This window comes from Cynara cardunculus (assembly GCF_001531365.2).
Source record: "Cynara cardunculus var. scolymus isolate 2C chromosome LG 15, CcrdV1, whole genome shotgun sequence".
NCBI classification, from domain to species: domain Eukaryota; kingdom Viridiplantae; phylum Streptophyta; class Magnoliopsida; order Asterales; family Asteraceae; genus Cynara; species Cynara cardunculus.
The window spans coordinates 983608-991519 of NC_037542.1; the positions used below are offsets into that span (position 1 = coordinate 983608).

The following is a 7912-nucleotide window of genomic DNA, read 5'->3' on the forward strand; positions in this document are numbered from 1 at the left end:
GCTACAGTGAATAGTACAAAAGCACTATTCTTGAGCAGACATCCTTGCTTAAAGTTGGTGGACAAAGAGTCGACTAATCGGCTCCGTACCGTACTAACTTTTGCAAGGGTATGGGTTTGTCCTTTGTGTGCAAAAGGACAAGACAACAACAATCGTGTTAAGCAAGCTTCTTTTGATTGCTGAATGCTGGGATGACCTGGAGGTCTCATCATCATTCGGTGAAGCTAGAGCAGTCTTCACACATATGTAGACAGGTCTGTAATCACTGAATACCACTTCAGATCGCGTACTCGCCAGTCTCTAATCTTCAGTTTCAGTCTTCGACGTTCGCTGAAGGATCTTTGGTGTGAGTGTTGTCTTCTTGAAGTATTGTTTGTCTCTGATGAATTTACAATGCAAGTTCTTCAGCGATCACTGAACATACTCAGTGATGATCGCTGGAACTGAAAATACAGAGACACAAATACAACGTGAAAGGAAAAAGGGATTATCATCAAATCACTGAGAGAGAGGATCAACAGAAATCCTACGCCTTTCTAAGCAATCTTATGCTGGTATCAATGAGTGTAGCCTTATGTCAAGTACCTTACACCTCTATAAGCAGTGTAACCTTATGACTGTCAGAGTAGAATAACCTCACACGGTTATGTTGAGGACAAACTTTCAGGATTCATTCAGAATATATTTGGAAGGGATTTAGAGCAAACGGATAAGAAATTACGCATAAAAGAATAATTTTGGAACTTCAAAGTAGGTGATTTTATGACTTACCTTATTAGAATCCATTTCAGATGCCACATCTTTTCCAACCACTTCCTTGTACATTTGTAGCCTTCTCTCCTCCATTTTTAAAGCACTCTCGGCACCCTTGAGTATGTTTCCTGCAATCAACTCAGTCAATTGTAAAGTAAGAAAAAAGAATTTAACATATTTGCAACAGAATGCTGCCTTTTCCATGGTCTCTTAACCTATTTAATGTAACATAATGGCATTGGCAGTTATCAATATAGTTGGAAGGTCAGGAGAGGCAATAAAAACACCATGGCCGTATAAAACAAAGTATATCATCAGATTCAGCTGCAAGTCATCATGCACTCAGATATCAAGATTTAACAAAACTGAGCTATACAAATAGAATCACCTGCGGGTGTTTTTTTTGGTCCACCAGAATTAGATCCCTTGGAAACAGCTCCGTGTGAAGCAGTCATAGCTTCATCAACTTGTCACTGACTTTCTGCCACACCTGCTTCTTTTGCACTTTCTAATGCTGCAACTTTTGCTTCTTCATCTCTCTTCTTTTCTGCTTGCCGCTTGGCCTCCACAAGTACTTTAAGGTGATAAAGAAGAACCAAAAATGTCAAGCACGACTATCTTTCCTAGTTTTCTCCCTTCAAAATCTGGTTTGTAAAGAACTCTCTTGTAATAAAGAAAATGACATGTAAAATTAATATGCTTTTATGTACCGGTTCTGTATCTCAAGTCCCACTAAATATGCAAACAGACCACCAACTGAAAACAACAATGTGCACTCATCACTTAGCATGTTGTAATCATACTATCCTTCTATACTACCATGTGAAAGATGCATCTTGATAGAAGAAACACCTAAAGCAAGTAAAAGAGAAAGAGGATATAACATTGTTTCAAAGACCATACGAAATGCATTGTTGACGATTCACATGTATTTATTGGCATTAAATCGTGTGATTCATCAATTTCTCAAAACAGGAGAATCTAACAGTATCAAAGAAAGAAAGGAAGAAAGAAAAAGCTTAGTTAATTATGTTGAGACTTGAGACGATGGCTACTTTCATAAACCCGATACCTAAACAGAATGGGTGTTCACCCTTTTCCCATTTCTTTGCACATATACAACACATTGAATTTGTATAGAAAGGCCACACATATATGTAAATGTACTAAAAATGTAATCGACAACAATACAAGAAGCAAATTATGGCTAAATCATCCGATACTGACAGAAGAAAGCATTAAAAAAGATCAAAGATGTGAGCAAGCAAAAATTGATTATAAAGATGGTATTTTTGTTATCAAATAAAGATGATGTTAACTTACTCTATAACTTGATAAATACAAGAAATATAAGTCATTTACCTTGACAATCTTTGGATCGGCCCAAGGCTGCTTCTTTCACACTAGAGCAAATAATTCACCAACTGAAGCCAATGATCAAATGACACATCAGAATCACGTTTGACAACATAGCTCAAAGGCATTACGAAATTGAAAACTCAGTTGCAAATAAGATGGAATGGAAACAGACCAAGAAATGAAATCCAAAAACGAAATCAAAAACGATATGAAGAACTTGGTCCGATTTTGGGGGCCATTTTTGAATTCATATTTATATAATTAAACCCTATTTATATAATAACTTAAATCAACGTAATTTTTCAATCATTTTTATGAAAAAAAATATTTAAACTGATTATATAATAACATAGGATAAATCAAATAGTAAGGATATTTTTCAAATTGATGGAAGCATAAATTCAAAAATATATACAACTAAAATTACTGGAGCATGAATCGTGAATCATAAAGCATATAAGATTTCAATAACTATTGGATTGAGGCAGAAGAAGCAAAAAAAAMCCTAATCTACGATACCTATTTCACCGGTAATCATATATATGTATTCGTACAACTCTAAATCTAAACTATTAAACCCTATAATCAAAATCAAAATCTAGAAGAGACTAATCTAAGTAATCGAAATATGAAATCTAGGAAATCATAATAACAAGAGAAATTATAGAATCACTTGAGAATCTAAACAAACTCATTTAGCTTTTCAAATAAGATGAAATGGATACAGACCCAAAAATGAAATCCAAAAAGGAAATGAAGAACCTGAGCTTTGAAGAACATGTAAACCAAGTCAATACTCATAGAAATTGCTAGGGTTTTGAAGAAGATGTGGAGAAATGAAAACCTCAAACTTCTGGTTAGATGAGGTTGTCTTGGAGCCGCCCATTTGTGCAAAGGTTGCAGCAATGGAAGAAAGCAAATGGCTGACCTTACTAATTTGGAAGAAGGCGCAGAGGAGGAATCATGAAAAAGGAAGAAGACATAGAGGAGGAAGCTGGAAAAAGGAAGAAAGCCATTTTGACCTTACCCCAAACTGGTTTGGCGAGGAAGGGATTTCTGGAAATTAAATAGATGGGGAAAAAAAAGTCTGACTATTTGCTAAAAACTCAATGCATAAAAAACTTGTACCATATGCTTGATGAGTTATAATTAAGAGTTTTTTTTTTAAAATCTTGCATAAAATCATTGTAACTTGTGCTTAAATGTACTTAAGACTTTGTCTTAAATGCTTACTAGTTGTATACCCGCGCAATGCGGCGGGAGCAATGAATTTTAACGATTTTGAAGTTACACTGGTTTTATAAGATAAGATTTAACGATGATATAAGTTACACTTGGTCTTTACATATTAATACAATTTGAATAAATAAGAGTTATGGTTCCAATTACAGGCTATCAATGAAAAAATTTGTATGACAGTTTAAAATCCAACATATTTAAACGACTCCACAAATGTGTTCGATTTACACCAAGAGCAAAGAACCAAGAAACTTGAGTTTTAAGATAAACACTCAACACCAATAAAGAAAACTACAAATTTGGCAGATCATAAGCAATGAAAAGACCAAAAAGATGGGTTTTAAAATGAAATTTCAACTACTTACCCTCTTTTTTGTCCAGAAACTCAGATTAAGTTTGAATTAATATATATATATATATATATATTTCAAAAAAACCCAAGAACATATTAATTCAGAACATATTATACAGTGCAATTTGGACAGCCTAACCCCAAAATATATAGTATATATAAATAAATAACTATAAAAGTATAAATCATAAATATTAAAAATATTTTTTCACAATATATATAATATATAATAATATAATTAAGTCAAAAACTATTCAATATTGGACACATTTCGAAAGTATTAACGAGACGATTATAATGGTGTAACTTGTTAAAATAAAAATGTACTTTTTAAACATGTTTTAATTGATATACGATTATGTATATTAATTTGATAAAGGTTTAAAATGAAACATTTAAAAGTAAAGAACGTAAAATAAATTAATTAACTAATTATAGGGATATAAAGTGTAAATTTAAAATTATAATTTAAAAAAAATTGGTTCAATGTGAGAAGGTGAGTGTATATCAGGGGGTGAGTGTATGTGAGGAGGTGAAAAAGTGAAAAAGTGAAAAAGTGAGGTAGTATAGATAAGGGTATCTTGGTCATTTAGTATTTAAGAATTTTGCTAAATTTGCTTTATAAAATAGTATATATGAGTGTATGTGAGGGGGTGAGTGTATGTGAGGAGAGGATGAAGTGAAAAAGTGAAAAAGTGAAAAAGTGAGATAGTATAGATAAGGGTATCTTGGTCATTTAGTATTTTAAGACTTTAAGACTTTTGTTAAATTTGCTTTATAAGATAGTATAGATTAATATAGTATAGATAAAAACAGAAGGGAGAGAAATATTCAGGAGCCAAATAGCTAAAAAAAATCTACCTTTTGTCATGGGAACAACCAAAAGCAAACAATCATTTGTTTTTTTGCATAAGAACATAACACAAGTCCATGTATATTTAATCCAACTCATTGTTAGTGATTTTAGTGACACTGGTTTCATTTGGTGTAAGGGGTAAATATACGAGAGCAAAAGAAGATCTTTATTTAGTTATTTTATGCAAGTTAGGAGGTGCGGAACGCACACTTGTATGAGACTCCTTTTTTGTATATTTTCATATGAAGGCAGCTTGTTGGAATAGAATCGTTTTGGTTCTTGATCTGTTTTGGTTCTTAATAGTTGTTAACCTTCTTATAACCTTCTATAACTGTCTTTGGTCTTATCTAATTTCTTTATATAACCTTCATTTTTGGCTCTCAAATCTAAGGATTGATATATTCAAAAACCATCAGTAACGTAATTTAATTTCAGTGCCTAAGAAATTAGAATATTCCTTCTAGGATTATCTCATATTTAGAATTTCGTGCAATCCAAGGCTTTAAGGTTGAAATATCTTACTCGGAAAGTGATATACATGATCCAAGCAAAAATCCAAGCAATTGTGATTTCAGAAAACCACTCTATTGTTCATTTACCCCAATAGTCACTATAGATAGAAGATGGATGCTTTTTTCATTAGATGTTGTATGTATTAATTTGTTTTATGGATAAAAACGTATGTTGTTTAAAGGAGGCAAAGAGAGAGGATTAGATTATTTCCAGGGTATTGTTGGTATTATTTTGTTTGAGGTGACTTATTAGGGACAAATGAGGGGTTATAACTTATTTCATATAGCCATTTTGGCTTAATGGATTAATGATGAAGTCGTAAAGAAATGCTTTTTTATGGTCGAGCGAATAAGTCGTACAAGCCATTAAGCTCTTTAAATCGCAAGTAAACAACCCGAGTAACCTATAAACCTCAACTATGCCTACAAATCATTGTATGCATGAACCAACAAAAAACGAGAAGGGGAATGAATAAATCAAATTATAGTTTTTCACACCTTAGTGGTTTTTTGTTAGTGACTGTAGTGAAATCATCGGTTCATTTTATTTATTTCGATATGCAAGATAATTTGGGGTTGGCAGGATAGAAGGTGCGGAATGCACATTCATGTAAATTAACTAGAATTCGTGATCACTGGATGGCGCCAAATAGTGGTGTAAATGGGGCCTCACCTCTTTGCAGGGTTCTAAGGTTAGAGCAACTGGTGATGGTCCCTTGCAGGGTTTGGGGCAGTTCCCCAAAACCTTTACGGATTTTTTGAAGAGTAATGCTTTGAAAAATGAGTTAATGAATTTTCTATGTGCAATTTGAAAGCCCCTGAGTCTATTCAGAAGTTTTTGAATTTGAAATGGTTTTCACTCAAAGTTCCCGACTCTGAAGATTCAAAAGCTCTGAATCTTTCTGATCCATGTGAGCAATTTGTAACTGATGTGTAGTTAACCGACCACAAATTACTTCAACAATCATTTCCATTTAATGTAGAGATATTCTCGACATGAATTTAGGAACAATTACAATTATCTAAGTTTAAAAAGAAAAGATTTTTGCCAAAAATCGTTCCTGGACATTGAGATATTCTCGAGTTAATTCCTTGATACCCTAGCAGATATGGATCAAAATGTAACTTAAAGGAAAGCAATTTGTCATGTGAACTCAGTTTTTATCCAAACTATTTCACTCTCAGTTTCTCTACATTTTCTAAAAAAAGGTAAATTTGTGATTTTATCTCCTATTAACTCAAAATCTTTGCCTGTTTTAGATGCTAAAAGGAAAAAATATTTAGTCCGGAGAAAAAGAGAAATCATAATTCTTTTTGCCAAAAGTAGTTTTAAATAAAAGGCCTGCTCTAGATAGAAAACTTGTTGTTGAAAACAATGTTTTAATGAATAAAAGTTTAGAATCTGTTAAAGTTCCAGTTAAACATACAGTTAGTCATTCAGTTAAGCATAAATCTACTAAATGTTTGTGTGCTGATATGATTGCTTTAGTACAAAAACATTTGCATTGTGATCATTTTGGTCAAACAAGTTCAGACTGTATTATGAATTGTTTAAGTGGAATAACTATTGGAATAAAGGTATGTCCAACTCTAGAAAATATGAAACTAAGTCTGATGATACTTCTAAGACTACTCAAAGTTTGTCCTTAAAGTCAAAAGCTTTATCTAGTCAATTGTCATCTATTAATGTTAAATCTATGATGAATTGGAAACCTACACCTAAGTCTGAGGTTTCTAGTTCTAACAATCTAATTTTTTTCTTGTTCAGACATGGAGACCAAAAGCTAAACTAGTTACCTCAACATGTCCAATTACTTCAAAAGTTATTACTCTAAAGGACCCATTCAAAGACGGGTACCTAAATTTAAGTAATTAATCTTCCAGGAGAGTCAAGTGTGGTATTTAGACTCAGGATATTCAAAACACATGACTGGTTTCAAGTGCTTATTTCAAATTATAAAGAAAGACCTGGAGGAACTTGAAAGTGCCCATGTATCAAGAATAAAGACAGTAAGAACAATAGAACAAGAGTATGAACAGCCAAAGGTTTTGTTTATTGTGATAACCAGATCCTGGTTATTACCCAAGGTAATTTATACGTGAATATTTGACTAAATGATTTCATGATAGCATGACAATTTACGTGCCGGTATGTATTAAATGGATATATGGATATATATATATATATATATATGTATATATATATATATATATATATATTAATGTGATAATGCATGTGTGTGCAAGGTGTGTGCATGTGTGCATGTATAAATTCATGCAAGAAGTGGCAAAAAAGGGGGAAAAGGCCGTCCATTTGATAGGTATATATATATTTATATGATATTATATGTATGCATGTGTTGTGCATATATATATATATATTTATTTATTTATATGATTAATTTTGAGTGCAAAGGGGTGATGCATACGTGTATGTATGCATGAGTGTGATTAGGGTAAGCATGAGGTGGAAAGGTTAGCCGACCTTTCCATTTTTTTTAAGTATAAATAGGGGGGGGGGGGGCTTACCTCCATTGGCTTCCTCCTGCCTTTTGAGAATTTGAGAGTGTTTTTATAAAGAGTCATCCGGATTGCAAGAGGTATTTCAAAGAAGTTGATTGCAAGCATTTAGTTTCAAAAGCTTTAAAAGATGAGTGGTTCTAAATCTTTTTACATAAAAGCTTTCTACTGATTTTGACTTCATATTTCGTATTATTAGTTTCCTTTGAATAGAAACCTTGTTAAAAAAAAATTGCCTAAGTGTTTATCCGGACAAAGCTTGACCGGATAAGGGTGTACATCGGACAAGCCTTGTACGGGGTAATGTCCGGATTGTTTTTA

General features: G+C 32.7%; 1 long non-coding RNA gene across 1 annotated transcript; it reads right to left on the reverse strand.

Annotated features, from left to right (window-relative positions):
• Nucleotides 1-1144: 1144 nt before the first annotated feature.
• LOC112527171 lies at nucleotides 1145-3152 on the reverse strand. The gene is made up of 4 exons (XR_003070731.1): nucleotides 2875-3152; nucleotides 2116-2177; nucleotides 1464-1509; nucleotides 1145-1327 (listed from the first exon to the last, which is right to left on the reverse strand). It is a non-coding gene; the product is annotated as an uncharacterized LOC112527171 (long non-coding RNA).
• Nucleotides 3153-7912: the final 4760 nt, after the last annotated feature.